A 23,074-nucleotide genomic window follows, 5' to 3' on the forward strand; every position below is an offset into this window, starting at 1 on the left:
ACAAAATCATAGCAAGAGACCTTAATAATATGGAGATAAGTATGCCTAATAGAGAATTTAAAGTAATGGTCATAAAGATACTGACTGAACCTGAGAAAAGAGTGGAAAACATTAGTGAGCCCTTAGCAATTAGAGAAGATAAAAAAGAATCAGAGATGAAGACCAAAATAACCGAAATTAAAAACATTAGATAGAATAATAGTACACAAGAGAAAGCAGATTCCCTATAAAATTCAGCCAAGGGATTCACGATAAATGTGTGTCAAGTATAACAGAATATACTTAAAACATGGGGGAAACGGAGTAAAGTATGGATTCAAACTTCAGTGACCATTAACTTAATATAGACTATTATATGCAAAACATGTTATATAAAAGTGTAATGATAACCGCAAATCAAAAACCAGTAATAGATATGCAAAAAGTAAAGAGAAAGGAATCCATGTATATCACTAAAGAAAATTAGCAAGCCATGAGAGAAGAGAGCAAGAGTAGGAACAAAAAAGCAATACAAAACAAAGTAACATATCTATCAACAATTACGTTGAGTTTAAATGCTCTAGTCGGAAGTCATAGGGTAACGAGATGTATAAAAAAAGCTCAACAGTTGAGCATCTGCCTTTGGCTCAGGGCATGATCTCAGAGTCCCAGGATCCAGTCCCACATTGGGCTTCTTGCGTGGAGACTGCTTCTCCCTCTGCCTATGTCTCTGCTTCTCTCTCTCTCTCTCTTTGTCTCTCATGAATAAATAAATAAAATCTTAAAAAAAAAATCAAGACCTATCTATATGCTGCTTACAAGAGACTCATTTCAGACCTAAAGACACTTGCAGATTAAAACTGAAAGGCTGTAAAAAAAACATTTATCATGCAAATGGAAGTGAAAACAAAGCCAGGTGGTAATATTTATAAGGGGAAAAATAGACTTTAAAACAAAGACTGTAATAAGAGACAAGGACTTTAGATAATCATAAAGGGAACAATCTGATAGGAAGATATAACAATTGTAAATATTTATAGACCCAACATGGGAGCACCCAAATACATCAAGCAGCCAATGACCAACTTAAAAGAAGTGATAAAGAGCACTTGGTTGGCTCAATTGATTAAGCATTCAACTGTTGATTTCAGCTCAGGTCATGATCTCAGGGTACTGGGATTGAGAGCCCCACATCAGGCTCTCTGCTCAGTGGGGAGCCTACTATTCCCTCTCCCTCTGCCTGCTGCTCCACCTGCTTGTGCTGTGTGTGTGTGTGTGTGTGTGTGTGTGTCAAATAAATAAAAATAAAATCTTAAAAAATAAAAATAAATAAATCGGGCTCCATGCTCAGTGCAGAGTCTGCTTGAGATACTCTCTCTCCCTCTTTTTTTGCCCCTCTCCCACTTAAGCACACTCTAAATAAATAAATAGAATCTTTTTTTAAAAAGGAAGTAATTGATAGTCATACAATAATAATAATAGGGAATTTTGCTTTGAATGACATGTTGGACCAGATGGATCTAACAGATATATTCAGAACATTCCATTCTAAAACAGCAAGATACACATTGTTTTTGAGTGCACATGGGACATTTTCCATAATAGATCACATATTAGGCCATTAAACAAGTCTCAATAAATTCATACCATACAGCTTTTCTGACCATAATGTTATAAAACTAGAAATCAACCACAAGAAAAAATCTGGAAAGAACACAGATACATGGACATTAAATAATGTGCTACTAAACAATGAATAGGTCACCAAGAAATAAAAAAGAAAGTAAAAAAAAAATACATGGAGACAAATGAAAATGAAAACACAATGGTCTAAAATTTTTGGGATGCAGCAAGAGTAGTTCTAAGATGGAAGTTCATAGCAATATATGCCTACCTGAAGAGGCAAGAAAAATCTCATATAAACAATATAATCTTAAACTGGAAAGAGCTAGAAAACAACAACAACAACAAACAAAACCCAAACCAGTAGAAAGAAGGAAATAATAAAGATTAGAGCAGGAATAAATGCAACAGACCTAAAAAAACAAAAACAAAAAACAAAACAAAACCCAGTAGAACAGATCAATGAAATGAGGAGGTGGATTTTTTTTTTAACATTTTATTTATTCATTCATGAGAGACACACAGAGATAGGCAGAGACATAAGCAGAGGGAGAAGCAGGCTCCCCTTTGGGGAGCCCAATGCAGGACTCCATCCCAGAACCCCAGATCACTCCCTGAGCCAAAGGCAGATGCTTAACCACTGAGCCACCCAGGTGCCCCAAGGAGCTGGATATTTAAAAAGATCAACAAAATTGACAAACCTTTAGCTGGACTTACTCAAAAGAGAAAGAGGAGAGAGAAGGAAAGAGGACCCAAACAAAATCAGGAAGGAAAGAGGAGAAATAACAACTGATATCACAGAAATACAAAGGATTATAAGAGAATATTATGAAAAATTATATCCCAACAAATTAGACAACCTAGAAGAAATGGATAAATTCCTAGAAATATGTAAACTCCTAAAACTAAATCAGGAAGAAACAGAAAATTGGAACAAACTGAGTACCAGCAATGAAACTGAATCAGTAATCAAAAATCTCAGGACAGGGATCCCTGGGTGGCGCAGCGGTTTGGCGCCTGCCTTTGGCCCAGGGCGCGATCCTGGAGACCCGGGATCGAATCCCACGTCAGGCTCCCGGTGCATGGAGCCTGCTTCTCCCTCTGCCTATGTCTCTGCCTGTCTCTCTCTCTCTCTGTATGTCTATCATAAATAAATAAAAATTAAAAAAAAAATCTCAGGACAATCAAAAGTCCAGGAGCAGATGGCTTCACAGATGAATTTTACAAAACATTTAAAGAGGGATTAACACCTATTCCTCTCAAACTATTTCAAAAAAAAAAAAAAAAAGAAGAGGAAGGAAAGCTTCCAAATTCATTCTATGAGGCCAGCATGACTCTAATACCAAAACCAAATAAAGACACACCAGAATAAGAGAACTACAGGCCAGTATCTCTGATGAACATAGATGCAAAAATCCTCAGCAAAATATTAGCAAACTGAATCCAACAATACATTAAAGAAATCATTCACCACCATCAAGTGGGATTTATTCCTGAGATGCAAGTGTGGCTCAATATTCACAAATCAATTAACATGATACATCTATAAGAGAAAAAATAAAAGCCAAATGATCATTTGCATTTGACAAAGTATAACATCTATTCATGATTTTAAAAAAACCTCCACAAGGTAGGTCTTGAGATAATATACCTCAGCATAATAAAGGCCATATCTGGAAAACCCACAGCTAACATTATATTCATTGGTGAAAAACTGAGATGCTTTCCTCTAAGACTAGGAACAAGATAAGGATATCTACTCTCACCACTTTCGTTCAACATAGAACTGGAAGCCCTAGCCACAGCATTCAGACAAGAGAAATAAATAAAAGGCATCCAAACTGGTAAAGAAGAAGCAAAGCTTTTACTTTTTACAGATAACTTGATACTATATATAGAAAACACTAAAGACTCCACCAAGAAAACTACAAGACCTGATAAATGAATTCAGTAAGCTTGCATGATACAAAAATCAATATACAGAAATCTGTTGTATTTCTATACACTAATATTGAAGTAGCGGAAAGTGAAATTAAGGAAACAATCCCAAAAATAATAATAAAATACCTAGGAATGAAAAAATACCTAGGAATAGACTTAACCAAAGAGGTAAAAGACCTATACTCTGAAAACTATAAAACATTGATAAAAGAAATTGAAGATGACACAAACAAACAGAAAGATATTTCATTCTCATGGATTGGAAGAACAAATATTGTTAAAATATCCATACTACCCATACTACTAAAGCAATCTATAGATTTAAATGCAAAGCCCATCAAAATACCAATAGCATTTCTTACAGAACTGGAATAAATAGTACTAAAATTTATGTGGAACCACAAAAGACCCTAAATAGCCAAAGTATCTTGAAAAGGAAGAACAAAACTAATGGATATCCCAATCCTAGATTTCAAGTTATACTACAATGCTGTAGTAATCTAAACAGTATGGTACTAGTACAAGATGATACAAAAATAGACACATAGATCAATAGAATAGAGAGCCCAGAAATAAATCCATGATTATATGTTCAATTAATGTTCAACAAAAAAGGCAAGAATATGCAATGGGGAAAAAACAGGCTCTTTAACAAATGGTGTTGGGGAAACTAGACAGCTACATGCAAAAGAATGAAACTGGACCACTTTCTTCACTATACAAAAAAATAAACTCAAAATGGATTAAGGACCTAAATGTAAGACCCAAAAATATAAAAATCCTAGGAAAGAGGACAGATGGTAACTTCTCTGACATTGGCCATAGCAATGATCTTCTAGATATGTCTCCTAAGGCAAGGGAAACAAAAGCAAAAATAAACTACTGAGGATACATTAAGAAAAAAAAGAAAAAAAAGCTTCTGCATAGCAAAGGAAACAGTCATCAAAACTAAAACACAACCTACTGAATGGGTGAAGATATTTGTGAATGACGTATCTGATAAAGGGTTAGTATCCAAAATATATTAAGAACTTGTACAAGTCAATACTGGAAAATAAACAGATTATCCAATTAAAAATGAGCAGAAGAAATGAGCAGACATTTCTCCAAAGAAGACATACAGATGGTCAAGACTCATGAATAGATGCTCAATATCACAGTTGTCAGGGAAATGCAAATCAAAACCACAATGAGATATCACCTCACGTCTTTCAGAATGGCTAAAATAAAAAACACAAGAAACAAGTGTTGGTAAGGATGTGGAGAAAAAGGGATACTTAAGTACTATTGGTGGGAATGCAAACTGATGCAGCTACTATGGGAAACATTCTAGAGGTTCCTCAAAAACTAAAAATAAGACTATGATATTATCCAGTAATCACACTACTATTTACCCCCAAAAAAAAACAAAAACACTCATTCAAAGGGATACATGCACACCCATGTTTTTTGTAACATTATTTGTAATAGCCAAACTATGGAATAGGCCAGTTGTCTGGATATGTGAATGGGTAAAGATAGAGAAAGAGATGATATAGATAGATAGATAGATAGATAGATGATAGATAGATGATAGATAGATAAATAGATGATAAATAGATAGATGAAAGATAGACAGATAGATGATAGATAGATAGATGATAGACAGATAGATGATAGATATAACACAATATTTCAGCCATAAAAAAGAATGAAATATTGCCATTTGCAACAACAAGGATGAATCTACAGGATATAAGGGTAAATGAAGAAGTCAGAGAAATTCACTCATGTGTGGAATTTAAGAAACAAATGAACCAAAAAAATGAGGTGAGCCAAAAACAAACAAAACGAAACAAAAAAACCCAGCTTCTTAACTATAGAGAACAAACATGGTTACGAGAGGGGAGATGAGTGGAGGGATAGGCAAAACAGGGGAAGGGGTTTAAGAGTACACTTATCATGATTAGCACTGAGTAATGCATAGAATTGTTCAATCATTAATTCTACACCTGAAAGTAATGTAACACTACATATTAACTATACTAGAATTAAAATATTGATTGATTAATTAATTAGAATGATATATGCTAAAAATGCAAACAATGTAAAGTAGTATCCAATAAAACCATTCTCCCTCCTTTAGCTGAGCCTGATTATATTACTGCTTGTGCATTTCTGCTCTGATAATTTGTGATTCTCTCTAAACGACTATGTCTCCAACTTTGGGGCAGTAGTCGGTCCTGAAACCTTGCTTCTCTGAAGGATCTAGGAAAAGTTGTTGATTCTTCAGATTGTTCAGTTTTTTTACTTGTTAAAATGGAGTGGAGACATCCAAGCTCCTTACATGAGAAACTGGAAACCAGAAGTCCTTGTGTTTTATTTTCTGTAGTTCTAGTGATATGTTTCAAGTTCAATAATAATTTCTTCTTTATCATATAATGTGCAGTGAAATTTTTATGTAAGATATTACTTTTTTAACTAAATTTCCATTTGCTTCTCATTATATCTTCCATCATTGTCTTCATTACCCTTGTGCTTTCCTTTCTAAACCTCGAACCATTTTAATATCGTTTGATAATCCTACTCTATCTGCCATTCAGGGTCTCTTTCTATTGCCCATTTTTTTCATGGCTGTAGGTCATATTTCTCTTATTTCTTTGCATGTATAGTAACTTTTTTGACTGATGTTGAGTTCTGGACATTGTGAATTTTACATTGTAGCTTTTTCATTTTCTTTAAAAAAAAAAAATTATACTTTGTTCTGGTAGACAAGTTACTTAGAATCAACTTGTTCCTCTCCGGAACACCGTAATGCACTTTAAAGAAACCTCTTGCAGTGCCTGGTGGGTTCAGTCTGTAGAAAATGTGACTCTTGATTTCAAGGTGGTGAGTTTGTGCCCCATGTCGGGTGTGGAACCTACTTAAGAACATCTTTTTCAATGCTTCTGCCTTCTCTCTGGTAATTTCTCCTTTTTCAGCAGAACTTTCATTACTCTGCAGGCTCCGGTGTTTTCACATCAAGTCACCCCTAAGAAAGAGCCTGGAAAACAAAACCATTTTTTAAAAAAGTGACCCTAACCCAGAGGAATGATAACCCAAGGGAATAACCTCAAAATGATTAAGTTTTGACACTGGGTTAATTAGGCAAATATGTTTTCGAGAATTGGATGCTCTCCAAGCCCCCTTATAAATCATAGCACAAGGGAGTATCTAAGTCTAACCTACATTTGAGAAATTACTGGTCTATTTTCATCTTTATAGGGCTGTGAGCTCCCCGCACTGTTCTCATAGCCTGGATATCCTTAAGGAACAGGTGAAACAGATTCTCCATTCAAGGGTCCTCAATTTTTTCTAAAGAATTATCTTTGACTTCTAGTTGGGAAAATTACATGGATGGTGCCAAATATTTCACATAGCAAATGTGAAGAATAGTGGGCACAGCCCAGAGAGCCTAGCATCATTGCCCATCTTATAAAAGTGGCAAATCAAAGAGAGGAGGCACCCAAAATCACCAGGTGCTATCTCGGTGTGCCTATCTGAGCTCTGCTCGAGACCCTCTGATTCTAAACTAACAAGCTAGCCACAGATTTCCACTGACATTTGGCCCCTAAAAGGGAAAAATCCATTCAAATCAAATGAGAATATTTCCTCAACTGTATTCCTTAGAGGATATCACCCAGGCTGGATGACTGCCTCACTCCTTAAAAGCCACTGCCATTCTCTCCATTTAATGTTAAAAGTGATGACTTATTAAAGATTATGGCATGGTTTCCTCAGAAACTATCAAAAAGTCCCCAAATAACCCAGAGTAATTTAAACTCCTCATGACTTCTGAATAGCTGTAATCATTATAGTTACTTAGGATTCTTAACCCAAAAAAAAAAAAAAAGAAAAAAATTTAAATTTAAAGCTCATGTTAATGAAGGCACCATTTCCCTCACGAAATTTAACTATAATTACTCTTCAGATTGTATTTGATTTTTAAATTTTCATTTCTCCTAAAATTCATATGTAAAAGAAGAATAATCATATGAAGTTTTGGCCTTTTAATGCATTTTAAAACTGCACTTAGAAATTGAGAATTATGCATAGGAGTATGCTGCCAAGTGTAGATTTCTACTAACCGTCTCCTTATGGCAATCCCTAGGCTATTGGGTTTTGGAGAAACTTTTCAGACTTTAAAGGTAGCTGTCAATAATTTAGAAACAGGCCAATGACAAAGTTTATTATTTTTATTTAGTACTATTAAGTTATTAAATGTTATTCCTCATCTTAATTAATTGTAGCATTCTTTTCCTCAGGAGAATCCTAATGCTATATTTTAGGATAATGCCATATTTTTCTAAGCACTTCTTCACACATTTGACTATTATACAAACCTTGTGAAATAAGCAAGGTTAGGTTGTTATCCTTATTCTATTAATTAAAAAAGAAAAAAACTGAAGCACAAAGACAACTTGTCTAAAGACATGAAGCTGGCAGCACATTAAAAACTTATTCAAAAATGAGGACTAATCTCAAAAAAAGATGACTAATTTCAAAATCTATTAGTGATTTAAAATGATTACTTCTTCCCATTTTCAGAATGCATCCATAGAGAAAGCCCACTATACTGCTATCTTTACTCCACTTCCAAAACATACACTCATCCATTCTGACTTTTTTCATTTTGCTGTTGGAAAATAGGTACCTGAGGGTGAGCCATAAAAAGATGTCATCAAATCATCAAAAATAAGTGAAAACCATAAAGAGCCAGTTTCTATCCATCCCTGCCAGCCAACCCTCCCCTCCGCCCCGCCCCGCCCCAAGTACCCACCAGGGGTAAAAGAAAAAAAAAAAAAACCATGACAGACTTGTAAGCATCCAGCTATGGCCACAGAGCTGTTTGATTGCTTAAGCCGGGTGGTCAGACAATAGGACCAGAAAGAATGGCTGCTTCCTTCCTTCCTGTTGAGTGTTCTGCCTGAGTGAGCAAATTCAATAGCACTTTGCTTCACAGCAACACTAGGCTCTAGCACGAGGGAAAATCAACAAAGAGCCATTCTAGGGCATTTCCAACCCCACCTAAGCCAAGCCTGTGAGCTCTAGTACCACGGGGGTGGGGGTGGGGGCTGGCCAGGTTCAGGCATTCCTGGGGGTGTTACATGAAAGCCCCTGGACATGCAGGTTATTGTGTATACTAAGGGCCACTGTTTTTGCTGCTTCATGCATCTGTAAATTGCCCAGTTGAGTTATCATTTTCCACTTTTTTTTAAAATTAAATATTTTATTTATTTATTCATGAGAGACACAGAGAGAGGGGAGGCAGAGACACAGGCAAAGGGAGAAGCAGGCTCCATGCAGGGAGCCCGAACTGGGACTCGATCCCTGGTCTCTAGGATCACACCCCCGGCCGAAGGCAGGCGCTAAACCGCTGAGCCCCCAGGGCTGCCCATTTTCCACTTCCTAAAATGCAATTCTCTGATATGTTTTGAAACCTTAGTCATTATGGCAACAAAGACAAAATCGGTAGGGACAACTGTGACAACAGTTAATTCTAGAATCATCTTAAAGCCTCCTCCAGTAAACCATCTTTCTTTTCCTCCACTGACTTTTATATCTATGTAGATAATAATTAGCCAAATTGGCAGTTTAGAATGGGAACCAGAGAAGGTCTGAAAGAAAAACATTAAGCATTTAATACTGAGTGGTTCTGTTTTTAACTAAACCTAAACTTCTAACTTAAAGTTGAAATAATTTTGTATTGTCAGTAGAAGCGTGTATATATATGCAGTGTATAATTTCAAATGTCCTCAAAATTACTTATGTTGTATTTATACACAAGAGAAATAAGATTGAGGAAGATTCTCTCCACATTGATTCAATATTTTCCTCTTATCATTTATGTATATATACCTATGCCACCAACATTTCAAGAAAATATGTCTCTAAATTGCCTGTAAGAATAATCCATTAATTTGTTTTCCCCCTGTATCTAAACCTTAATCAGAATAAATTATATCAGTAGCCTAAATTTCTAGGGATAGTCCTCAAGATTCCAGACCCTAGTCACTGGAGCCTATGAATGTGATCTTAGTCCCACGATTGTGCTATATTACATGGAACCATTGACCTAAAAAAAAGATTATGCAGGTGGGCCTAACCATACAAGCCCTATAAAAGGAAAGGACTTTCTCTAGGTGTAGCAGAAGAGAAAATTAAGAGAGATTCAAAGTGTAATGGACTTGACCCACCAAAATTGAAGATGGACCGAGCTACATAAGAAGAGATGTAGGTTATCTGGAGGAGCTCTAGGTGACTTCCAGACAATAGCCATCAAGGAAACAGGAAACTTAGTCCTATCTATATGTGCTAGGAACTAGATTTTGCCAATGATCTAAAAACAAGCTTAGAAGGGAATTTCACCCCCAGAGCCTCCTAATAAGGACACAGCCTAGGAGAAAACTGTGATTCCATCTTGTGATACCCTGAGCAAAGAATCAAGTCAAGCCCACCCAAAACTGTGTCTACAGAACTGTGAGATAATAAATGGATTTTATTTTAGGCCAGGTTTGTGGTAATTTGCCAGGTAGCAAAAACCAAAAACCAAAACCAAAAAAACAAAGACATATTTCCTCTCCTTCAAGGCATTGAATTTTCTCAATTTCAAGTGCAAACATATAAATATGAAAATGTATTTTGTCATCTATTGTTGTTGATTTGGACATAGTTTCTGACATTGTGACATCCATAGTGTTTGAATATTCCTGGCAGTAAAAGTGTGTGTGTGTATTTTATACATGGGCATTTCCGTAACTGGAACTTGGTGGTACCCAATATTGTTATTATAGAAACATGTAGAGTACTCGAAACTATAATATGGTTAAACTAAATTATATTATTCATCTGATGGATTTAAACTGAAACGTAACTTAGATTCAAAATTAAAGATGAAAGAGAAGATTCTTTTCTTTTTTTTTTTTTTTTAGATTTTATTTATTTATTCATGAGAGGCACCGAGAGAGAGGCAGAGACACAGGCAGAGGGAGAAGCAGGCTCCATGCAGGGAGCCCGACGTGGGATTAGATCCTGGGTCTCCAGGATCATACCCTGGGCTGAAGGCAGATGCTCAACCACTGAGCCCTGAAAGAGAAATTCTTTATTTAGTGACTACAGAATGTATAACACTCCACCCTTTAATATGAAAAATTGAACTCTACAAGCATTCTAATTTTTAGTCATTCATATATGAACTAATTAAGCCCTTTATTTTATTCCCTGAAAGTGAGTAAGGAAAATAACCTCTAATGAAGAAAAATAATTCCTAAGAACCAGAAACCATGTGAAGACATTTTTATTGAAATTTTAAAATGATCGTTTTAGAAATTACTATTATGATACTCCTTTCCCAGAAGAAGCAACAGCAGCTCAGAGAGTCTACAGGATTTAACCAAGCTCATAAAACTGAAGCTAGGATATAAAACAAGTCAACTTGGGACACCTGGGTGGCTCAGTGGTTGAGTGTCTATTTTTGGCTTAGGGCATGATCCTGGGGTCCTGGAATCTAGTTCCTGCATCAGGCTCCCTGTGGGTAGCCTGCTTCTCCCTCTGCCTATGTCTCTGCCTCTGTGTGTGTGTGTGTGTGTGTGTGTGTGTCTCATGAATAAATAAATAAAATTTTTGGGCAGCCCGGGTGGCTCAGCAGTTTGGTGCCTGCCTTCGGCCCAGGGCATGATCCTGTGGGGTCCTGGGATCAAGTCCCACGTCCAGCTCCCTGCATGGAGCCTGCTTCTCCCTCTGCCTATGTCTCTGTGTCTCTCTGTGTCTCTCTGTCTCATGAATAAATAAATAAAATATTTAAAATAAATAAATAAATAAAATCTTTTAAAAAAATTAAAATGAAAAAAAAAAAAGCAACTTGACAACAGGGTCCCAGATCTTATTTTTAATAAGTAAAATATGATCTTATTTAGAATTTCAAACATATTTAAAAGTTGTAGGTACAGAACAAAGAACCTTTTTCCTGAACCATTTGAGAATTAGTAGTTGGTCTAATATCCCATCACCACCAAATGGTGGATATATATTTCCTACAAGTAGGACATTTTCTGACATAAGCACAATACAGTAATCAAAATTGAGAAATTGGTAAATTAGCACTATCTAATCCTCAGACCTCATTTAATATTTACCAATTGGCCCAATAATCTTCTTTATGAGAATAGATCCAGTTATTTTGTTCCTTTATGATTAAAAGTATGTTGTGGGGGAGATTATTTGAAGGTAGGAAATATCCTAGTCCTCATTAAACTTTCATTTTATTCATTTATTACACTGGTATCATCCCATAGATTTCTACTTTATTCAATGACTTATAATCCATTACTATCATTATGTATTTTTGTCTTTATTTTGGCCAATGGGAAGCCATGTAGTCTGGCTTCTGTATCCATTCATTTGATGTATAGCATTATTATTTTTTTTTAATCACTTCCTTACCTTCTGGTATAATTGCTTTCTGAAAAAAAGGTCATAGAATCAGCTATTTCTTCAAGTTTCTCTAGTTCCTTTGTGTAGAGAATGATATTTAGAAGACCAGATTTGGATGCTAGATGTATTCATTGCTAGTGGGGTACTAACTTCAGGGCCTTTCACAGAACTAGGGAATATATGTATGTATATACATACATGTTAACATCTAGTTTTATTTCTATATATATCTCTCTACATTGAAATCAATGAGTCCACACCAATGCCTCCTATTCCAATCCAATATCACTGGGTTAATTGTAATTTTCCACTTTTATTATTTGTAACTTCCTCATCAGAAAGTAAGAATTTATCTCACTTTATTCATATATTTATATATTTGAACAACACACAATATGAAACAAAAATCCTATCACCACTATAACCCTTCTTAATCAGGGTATAATACCCCTCTCTGGGAGACCCCCACATGTAGAAGCCCTCCTCATCTGCTTCAGCTCCAAAACCCCATCAGGCCTTTTCTCCATAGGGAAAACTTCATTACTTTGCTTGGACTTCACACCTTACACCAAGGTGACAATCCCCTCCATCCCCCCACCTCCCAACCACCATCATCACGTAGATGCTGTCATCACCCTACTTGGGCTGAACAAGCTGCCTGCCCAACTTGAAATCCTTCCTGTGCAGTGACACTGATACCAGGCCATCACACAGGTGAATACCTTTCTCACCCTGCTTGGTTTCTCATATTGTCATCAGGCTTTTCTCCTTCTGGAAGCCTTCTTCACTCTAGAGCCTGGTTCTTATGCACTCACATGAACAAGGAGAAGAATAAAGCTATGCCACTTGTATAATAATATCATCACGCACCTGACATGATGAGTAACAGCTGCTTCTGAATCTACCTGCCCAGGAAAAGACAGTAAGGATTAAGTAATTCATTTTCCCCTGATTTCAGAGATACTTTATTGAAAATAACCAAGTTAGACAATTTTGTTCCCAGTGATTCCATCCTATTCGGTCACCTCTCTTTTCCAGGATACAAGACCTTTCTCTTTGAGGAGCTTCTATAAGGGGCATCAGGCGAATTTAGGCTTAATAAGCAAGACAGACTTCTCTTTATTTTTTCCAGAAAATGCTGAAGCATTAACCCCCTTTAGTCTCTTAAAAATAGCTCAGGCTTTGCCTACATAAAAGATAGATTCCTTTGGTGTTAAACTCTGCTCATACATAAAATGGCACCACTTCTAAGTCAGCCTCCAATACTATCATATTAGCTAATTGTTTCATTTGTGCCATTTTGTGCTGCCAACTAATTTAGAAGTTTCAAGGACCATATTGTATTCACCTTTGTATCTCTAATGCCTGAAACACAATAGGCTCTTAATAAATTTTTAATGAATGATTGAATAATTGAGTAAATTATTGAGTGAACAGCAGGAGCTATAAAATGAAACTTCTTTCAAACCTTATCATAGCACAAACAAATAATAAGGTCTTTATAACCAAACTATTGGTTTACATTATATATATATATATATATCCTATTTTGTCCTCCAACACATGCTACTATGAAGGATAAGAATTCTCAGATTCTTTATGAAAGAACCAGAGTGACATGTGAGTCATTATAATTTCAAAGCCACTTCTTTCTCATTTGCTAAAACACCTGAGCCCAATCCTATTTATGATTATAAGACAGAGTTTTCCTTCATATCTGCCTCCTTTCCTTCCACATCACACATTAAAGCATACAAGATCATCTCCCTAAGGTATAAGGGCACAATCAGCCAAACACTGGCATATTTTTGCTTTAACACACAAACAGCACTGAATAAAGATTTGCTAACTTTAGCCTCCAATCTAGCAAAATCTTCTATATGCTTTCAATAACGTATATAGTTCTAAAACAAATAAATCTATTTATAGGTATCTAGAAATTAATACATCTAGTACTCACTACAAAATTCCCACAGATAACTGATAGATTTGCATAGTTAATGAGTACTAAACAGAAAATCTTTTAGGCTGCATCCCCATGAAGATTGACATATATTTTAACTGCATTAATATTTTGATTGATTCAAACCACAATATAACCAAACTAAAAAAAAAAGCATATTGTTTGTATTTATGAAGAAAGATTTATAAAAGGAAATATATCTATACTATCCAGTTAAATTACCTCTTTTGATAATGGTTAGGAAAACTAATAACACTTAGGGTTAACAAAAAGAATTTATTGTAAAGTTCACTAAGACTTACAAATTTGAAGATTCCCAGATGAATTGGTCTATAAAAAGTGTTAGCGGGGTGCCTGGCTGACTCAGAACATGTGACTTTTCTTTTTTCTTCTTTTAATTTTTTATTTATTTATGATAGTCACAGAGAGAGAGAGAGAGAGAGAGAAAGAGAGATGGAGAGAGAGGCAGAGACACAGGCAGAGGGAGAAGCAGGCTTCATGCACCGGGAGCCCGACGTGGGACTCGATCCCAGGTCTCCAGGATCGCGCCCTGGGCCAAAGGCAGACGCCAAACCGCTGCGCCACCCAGGGATCCCACATGGGACTTTTCATTTCAGACTTTTGAGTTCAAGCCCCATGATGGGTATAGATGTTACATAAAAATAATTTTTTAAAAGATTTTATTTATTTATTACTGAGAGAAACACAGAGAGGCAGAGACATAGGCAGAAGGAGAAGCAGGCTCCCCCCAGGGAGCCTGATGCAGGACTTGATCCCAGGACTCCAGGATCAGACCTGAGCCAAAGGCAGACACTCAACCACTAAGCCACCCAAAAATAAAATATTTCTTAATAAAGTGTTAGAAATCTCAGCCTAAGATTGGCATAAAATTCACACTTAAGATGCAATACAGTAAGTGATGTCATGAAAAATAGCAAACCAGGAAGTCCCAAAAGTCAATCCCTTTACCAAAAGAAAAACTGGACTGGAAAAAACAAACAAACAAACAAACAAACAAACAAAAAAACTTGTCAGGATCACTTATTTTGGAACATGGGAACATGATCAGACACTTAGAATAACCAGAGGAGTACTTGATAAAGGGAGAGGCTTTTGAACTTTGGTGGAGAGTGACCTGTGTGTACCAGCTATCATATTTCGTTCCTCAGCCCCACTTGAACAAGGAGATGGCAGCCTGTACTAGAGCAACTGAACAATTCTAAGGTGGGCAGTAAGGACATTATCTTTCACATATTTAGGATTATATGTTTTGGAAGATCTGGTAGTTATCTGAAGGATAAGTGCAGATACTTACCTTTGTTTTTTTTCCCCTCAGACTGCAGTGAAGTCCCTGGCAACTGATTCCACTGGAAGATTTAGCCACATGTACTATACATATGTATGTATATACATATACATATGTATACATAGTACATAAAGAATATAATTCAGATATTTAAGGAAATAGGTCACTGGCTGATTACAGAGATAATGGAACTAAATGTTGTGTGGTCACATATAATAAGGAACAGAAACCTTGCAAAAATAATAAAAGTCGCTATACAAATGGACAACCACAACCTTCAACAAGGAGCAAAAGTAACATCTCAGGAGGGAGTAAATCTGATCTCCAGGTTTACTACACTATAATAATCTCTCCAATCCTCAACAAAAAATTACACTGCATACAAATAAACAGGAAAATATGGCTCGATAATAATAATAATAATAATAATAATAATAATATAATTTGACAGATACTATCCCTGAGGAAGCTCAGATATTGGAATTAGCAGACAAAGACTAGACAACTGTCTTAAATATGCTTAATTTAAAGGAAACTATGGACAAATAACTAGAGGAAATCAGGCAAACAACATATAAACAAATGGAGAATATCAATAAAGAGGTAGAAATTATAAGATGAAACCAAATAGATATTCTGGAGCAGAAAAGTGCAATAACTGAGATAAAAAAAAAAAAATCCCCTAGAGGGAATTGACAGTAGATTTGAACAAGCAGAAGAATTAGTAAACTTGAAGATAAGGAAATTGAAATTACCCGGTCTGAGGAGTGAGAAAGAAAAAAGAATAGAGAAAAATGAACAAAACTTGTAGGACATAATCAAATATGCCAACATATGCATCATGTAATTCTCAGAAGGAGAAAAGAGAGTAGAGGGAGAAGAATAAATATTTGAAGAAATAAAGGCTAAAACTTCTCAAATGTGATGCAAGACAGTAATCTATGCATTCAAAAAACTGAACAAACTCCAAATAGTATTTACCTCAAAGAGATCCACATCAAGATGTCAATCATAGTCAAATTGTTAAAAGACAACACCAAAGAGAGAATCTTGAAAGTGGAGAGAGAGAAGGGACTTGTCATGTGCAAGGGATCATAAATAAAATTAGCAGCTGATTTCCCATCAGAAATCATGGAGACCATATGACAGTGGGATAACATTATTTTTTAACTACTGAAAAAAATATACTGTTATCCGAGAATTTTATATCTGGCAGTATTGTCCTTCAAAAATAAAGGAGAAATTAAGACATTCTCATATAAACAAATTAAGAGAGTTTCTTGCCAATAGACTGTCCTAAAAGAAATGCTCAATGGGAGTCCTTCAGGCTGAAATGAAAGGATAGCAGACAATAACTAGAAGCCATGTCACAAAATACAGAACAGTGATAAAGATAAGTAGATGGGTAAATATAAAAGCTTAAATTATTTTATTTTTGGTTTGTGACTTCTCTTTTTTTTTCTTTTATTACTCAAAAGGCAAATATATAAAACAATGATTATAAATGTATGTTAACAGCCACACAACATAGAAACATGTAATCTGTTACAATAATAACATAAAGGGTGTAGACAGAGACAGGTAAGGTTTGAGTGTTGCATACTATTGAAACTAAGTTGGTATTAGTGGAAATAGATTGTTATAAATTTAAGATGTTAATTGTAATTCCCAAGGTAATCACTAAGAAAATAGCAACAAAACAAAAAAGGAAAAGAATCAAAATGATACATTATAAAAATTCACCACAAAAAAGTCATTAATAGAGGAATTGAATGAAAAAAATATATAAGGTATACAGAAGATGAATAACTGAATGGTAGAAGTAAGCCCTTCCTTATCAGCAAATTACTTCAGACATGCATAAATTAAACTCTCCAATTAAAAAACAGAAATTGGCAGAATAGATATTTTATTCAAAAAATATTTTTTTGTTGCTAATAGACTCACTTTAGATACAAAGACACAAAGAGGTTGAAAGTAAAAGAATGGAGGAGTGCTTGGCTGACTCAGTTGGTGGAGCATGGGACTCTTGATCTCAGGGTCATGAGTTCAAGCCCCATTTTGGGCATAGAGCTTACTTAAAATTTTTTTTAATAAATTTTTTTTTTTAAAAAAGGAAAAGAATAGAAAAAATATTTCATGCATATAGTAACCATAACTGAGTAGGAGGGCCAAATTATTACAGGCAAAACAAACTTCAAAGCAAAACTATTAAGAGACAAATGGGGCATCCAGCTTTCTCAGTTGGTAAGGCATGCAACTCTTGATCTCAAGGTTGTAAATTCAAGCCCCACATTGTGTGTAGAGATACTTAAAACAAGAAAAAAGCTTAAGAGACAAAGAATGACATTACATACTTACAAAAGCTACAAGCCATCAAGAAGATATAAAAAATATTCTTAAAATTATATACTTACCAGAGCAATTAGACAAAAAAATAAAATAATAAAATAATAAAATAAATGAAAGACCTGCAAATTGGAAAGGAAATAAAACTATTGTGTGTAGATGACTTAATCTTATATGTGGAAAGCCCACACACCAAAAAAAGTGAAAGGTAATAAATTCAGCAAAGTTAAAGGATATAAAGTCAAATGCAATAACATATACATTTCTATACACCAGCAGTGAACAATCCAGGAAGAAAAATTTTAAAACACTCCATATACAATAACATCAAAAAAGAATAAAATACTTAGGAATAAATTTACCCTAGATGAATCAAGATTAGTACACTGAAAACTATAAAACATTATTGAAATAAATTAAAGAGAACATACATAAATGGAAAGGCATCTCGTTTTTTTTTTTTTTTAAGACATCTCGTTTTTAATGAATTAGAAGGCTTAGTATTGTTAAGGTGAGAATATTATCCAAGGAGATATACAAATTCAATACAATACCTATCAAAATCCCCAAACTGTTTTTATAGAAATGGAGAAATCCATCCTAAATTCAAGAGACTCAGAATATTCAAGACAATCTTGAAAAAAAAAAAAAAAAAAGAAGAAGAACAAAGTTGGAGAGCTCATACTTCCCAATTTTTAGACTTATTACAAACTATAGTAATCAGAACAGTATCATAATGGCATAAGGATAAACAGATAAACCAATAGAATAGAATTGGGAGTCCAGAAATTAACCCTCAATTATTTTCAACAATGATGACAACTTAATGGGGAAAGAACAATCTTTTCAACAAATGGTGCTGGGAAAACTGGATATCCACCTGAAAAATTTTTAAAAAGAAATTGGATCCTTATACTATATAAAAAACGAACTCAAAATGAATAAGAAACAAATTTAAGAACTAGAACTGCAAAATTCTTAGAAGAAAACATTGGTATAAATCTTTATGACCTTGAATTTGGCAATAGTTTCTTATACATGACACCAAATGTTCACATGACAAAAGAATGAAAGATCACCCATGGAAAGTAGAAATTATTTGTCGGGCACCCTGGGTGGCTCAGCGGTTTAGCACCACCTTCATTCCAGGACGTGATCCTGGAGATCGGTATCCAGTCCCCATGTCAGGCTCCTTGCATGGAGCCTACTTCTCCCTCTGCCTGTGTCTCTGCCTCTCTCTCTCTCTCTATCTCTCTCTCTCTGTCTCTCTGTCTCTCATAAATAAATAAATAAAATCTTTAAAAAAAGAAATTATTTGTCAATCATACATCTGATAAGGGTTTCGTATCTAGATATATATAGAGTTCTCACAATTCAATAACAAAAAGACAACCTAGTTTAAAAATGGGCAAATAATTTGAATAGGCAATTTCCAAAGAAGATATGCAAAAGGCTAATGAGCACATGGAAGGATGATCAGCATCATTAATCATTAGGGAAATGCAAATCAAAATGCAAAAATACATTTTCACACCTACTAGAATGGCTATAATTAAAATAATTATAATAAGAAAAATCACGTCTTGGCAAAGATGTGGAGAAATTGGAGCCCTTGCATGTTGCTATTGGGAACGTGAAATAGGGCAGCTGCTGTGGCAAATAGCGGCAGTATCATGGCACTCTCATTGTATGCCCGTGTGTTCACCAAGCAGGGAACTCTACTAAGTTTAGATGCCCAGGATTTTTACTGAAGTTTCTTTAGGTAGATTGATAAAGTCACCAGCCATGTGATTGAATTCAATCTCCATTCCCTCTCCTCTTCCAGAAATTTCTAATTAAGCCTACAAATTCTAGCCTTTGAGTCACTTACTTCTGGTGGTGTCAGCCCCTCCCTTAAAACTAAAGGCCCACTTCATCAGTGTAAGTTCAGATATGGTGAAAGGGGCTCCTTAAATAACAAAAGTCATTCCTATACTCATAGAATTCTAACAATTTTTAAATCTCTGTTCTTGGAACCTGGACATAGACCAGATCATAGGGTTTTGGGATTTTGTTGTTGTTGTTAATCTTACACATGTAAGCAACTACTGGCAATCCTGTAAATTTAGGGGCAGCCCGTGTGGCTCAGCAGTTTGGTGCCGCCTTCGGCCCAGGGCCTGATCCTGGGGACCTGGGATCGGGTCCCATGTCGGGCTCTCTGCGTGGAGCCTGCTTCTCCCTCTGCCTGTGTCTCTGCCTCTGTGTGTGTGTGTCTCTCATAAATAAATAAAATCTTAAAAAAAAAAAAAGTCTTAAAAAATTTATTTTTCTGATTGAGTCATGTTTGAAGTATGAGGAAACCACAACTAACTAGGGTAAGGGAGTTAGGGAAGTGACATGATGGAGGAGGAAATGTGAGGAGCTGCATTTTCAGTGAGGAAGAGCATCTGTTCAAAGTTGCAAGTCATAAAAGAAAAGAGATTATAAGTGAAGACAGGACCTGAACTTCCAGGAGATGGCAAGGTTCAGGAGATGAGGTTGTGTGACAGCTGGTTGAGGCTGAGAAGACTCATAAGGGCAAAGGGATTGGGGATTGATTTTCTAGAAAGCAGGGATCCCACTGAGGTCTGGGAAGAGTAGAGTATCGTATTTGTTATTGTTAAAGATCATGCACATAGCGGCGAGGATAGACGATAGCAGGAAAGAGAAAAGAAGTGGGAATCTATTTGAAAGGTTGCTATAATTTGTGTAACAATGTTAATGTAAGATGGAACCTTGCCATGGGAACAGAAAAGTGGGCAAAAAAGCATGGGACATGGTTGTTCTGTTTATTAATATACCTCAAATTGTAATTTAAAATCTTCACCTAAGAGTTTTTCTCCTAAAGGACAGAAACTTCCTTTGGTTCGAGGACCAACGATATTTACCATAAATACTCTCTGATAGTTGTGTTCTCTTGAGGCTGTAGAGGTACATGGGAACCAACTTTGTTGTTGGTTCAGTGCTCATCAAAAGAGGTGTTAGGAAATAGTTCATTTTCATGAAAGCACTTCGAATGATGCAAACTGTTTCTAAGATGGTCACTTCCAAATCTAACAATTACTCTAATGAAAACGGTTATTCTCTATCCTTGCTCGCTTCTCTAATATCTTTATTCTTGGGAGACTGTATGTTCTCAGGGATCAAAATTTGCATATTAGAATGTCTGGGCTGCTAGCTTGTGAATGTTCTCTGAAAAACCTTTTCTGTTACCTCCAGAATCTTGCTTTCTTTTGTTTTTTGCTTTTTCTTTATGTATCCTATGAACTTCCATAGTTTCTTGTGCACACACCTGCAGGTTTGCTTATTACTTAGTCGTTAATAGTATTGCAGATGTGCCTCTTCTATTTGTTTGCAATGCCACAAAAGTATGGATCCTCTTGACATAGTATCTGGCAAAAAATGTATTAACAAATATTTACTGAATAAATAATGGAATAAATAATAAATGAATAGAATGGCCAGTTATTAGTTCATTCAATGGAGGAAAGGACCAACATGCCAGATACTTTGACTTGATCTTACAGGGAAAATTCATTTAGAGTTGCCTAGACTTTCATCCCAGGGCTGGCTAGGATGATCAAATAAGAAGCACAGTTCTTTCTTGTGTTTTTGATGACTATGTTTGTCAGGTTAACTAGAGGCTTTAGACCTAGGTATTATTTGTTTTCATTTATTGTGAATTCCTGTATTTGTCACATATAGCTCACTGGTGTTGCAAGATGAGTCCATTAAGCGTGTTCCCAGGATGAAAATAAACACAACATGGAGGGCAAATATTACCATGTTAAATTAGTAAACCTGCAGAGGACATTGGAGTAAATCAACCAATAACTATTTGCACTAGTAGGAAAAAGACAATAATCCCCTTTGATATTTTTAAAGCCATTTAAATCTTTTAAAAACATTTTTGTTATTCTGCCTTTTATAGTTGTCTAATTTGAGAAATTAAAACCCGGAGATAGATAGAGTTCAAGACATGCCAAGTCAGAGTCCAATGATTATTTGAGGAGCCTCTATTAGATGCTAAGTTTGAACACTGATCTGGGGTTTCTGATCTTTTACTTCGGAATTCTGTTCACTAATTTGCAATATCCTGAACTAATGTCTTTTCTTCCCCCCAAGATTCTTTTGCATTTTTGCCCAGAAAGCCTTGTCAGGATTGCATCTTAAGTTTTTCTTTGTGTTAAATGATACGATTTACTCTCTTTTTCAAAAACAGCCCACAACAACCTCTAAGACTACTGATGGAGCAAAGGCAGTGATACCTTATGCCTTTATTAGAATTCTGAATTTGGATAAAGCTGGTAGAAAAATGAAATTTTCCCCTGACTTGCTGGTTAATAAGTATACCTATATCGTGGGTCACAGCCACTCCTTCCAGTGGGTGTTTCAGCACCCCCTTTTGTTAATTAAAAGCTAGAATACATGTACCAATTATTCATTATGGAGCTGTCTTAGTTGCACTGGTGTTTACTCCATTATTACTATGAGAGTACACTGTTATTTTGCTTTACAAATAGCAGAAGTATTTAATTCATCCAGTCTGACCGACGTGCCCTCAGAAACAGAAAGGAATAGTGGGTCGAAATAAATTAGGGCATTAATATTTGTAAACTACAAAGATGTCTGAGATGATCATTTTAACTAGAAAGATTTTGTGAACATTTCCGTAATCTATTAACGATGCAGAAAAAAAATGCTGCCTTTATTTTGATAAAATGTTTACCATTCTTTTTCTTTCCTTTTTTTCCCACCAAAACCAGTTAAGTCTCTTTCATGACTTATAATAAGAGTTCTTCTGAAATGTCATATGCTTGCTTGAAAGGTCTTGCACATCATTATCCTTTAGCTATTATTATAATAACTAAATAATTTTTCTAAATCTATATTTCACTTTTGGCTAACATTTGGTTCAAATGTGTGTATATGCAGGAGTTGAACAGGGTGTGCTATTTCTCAAAATCGGGAAGACTTTGTTAGAAGCTCCGTAAGAGGCATTCAAGGTTAAAATTCAGCATGACTCTCTGGGCAAAGCCTGCACCTTCACACCCACCCCCATCCAGCCCTGCGGTTTCCTCCTCTCCCCTCCCCCAGAGAAGGAAGCTCATCAACATTAGCACACAAATGCAAAATAACCAGCCAGGCCTCTCCCTAGGAATACAAATTAGGGGCAGGTAGTTGAAGAGCTTAGAAAGCTGAAATCGTTCACAATGAAAAGGATGAATAGATGAGAGACTGAAAGTGGGGTAAAGTGTTTAGCTTTTGTCATTTAAAGTGACGTCTTTAACTCTTTGCCTTCTAGAAACTACCCCTCACCAAATAATAGAGCTTTGCAATCAAGAGTTCCCTGGTTAAAAAAAAAAAAAAAAAGGTATCGAGTTTCCTTTTATCAGGTATAATGATAAAATTAGATATTGGTTTCACTAAGGCCTACGTCTGAC

The sequence above is a fragment of the Nyctereutes procyonoides genome, unplaced genomic scaffold (genome assembly GCF_905146905.1).
Source record: "Nyctereutes procyonoides isolate TBG_1078 unplaced genomic scaffold, NYPRO_anot_genome, whole genome shotgun sequence".
NCBI lineage: Eukaryota > Metazoa > Chordata > Mammalia > Carnivora > Canidae > Nyctereutes > Nyctereutes procyonoides.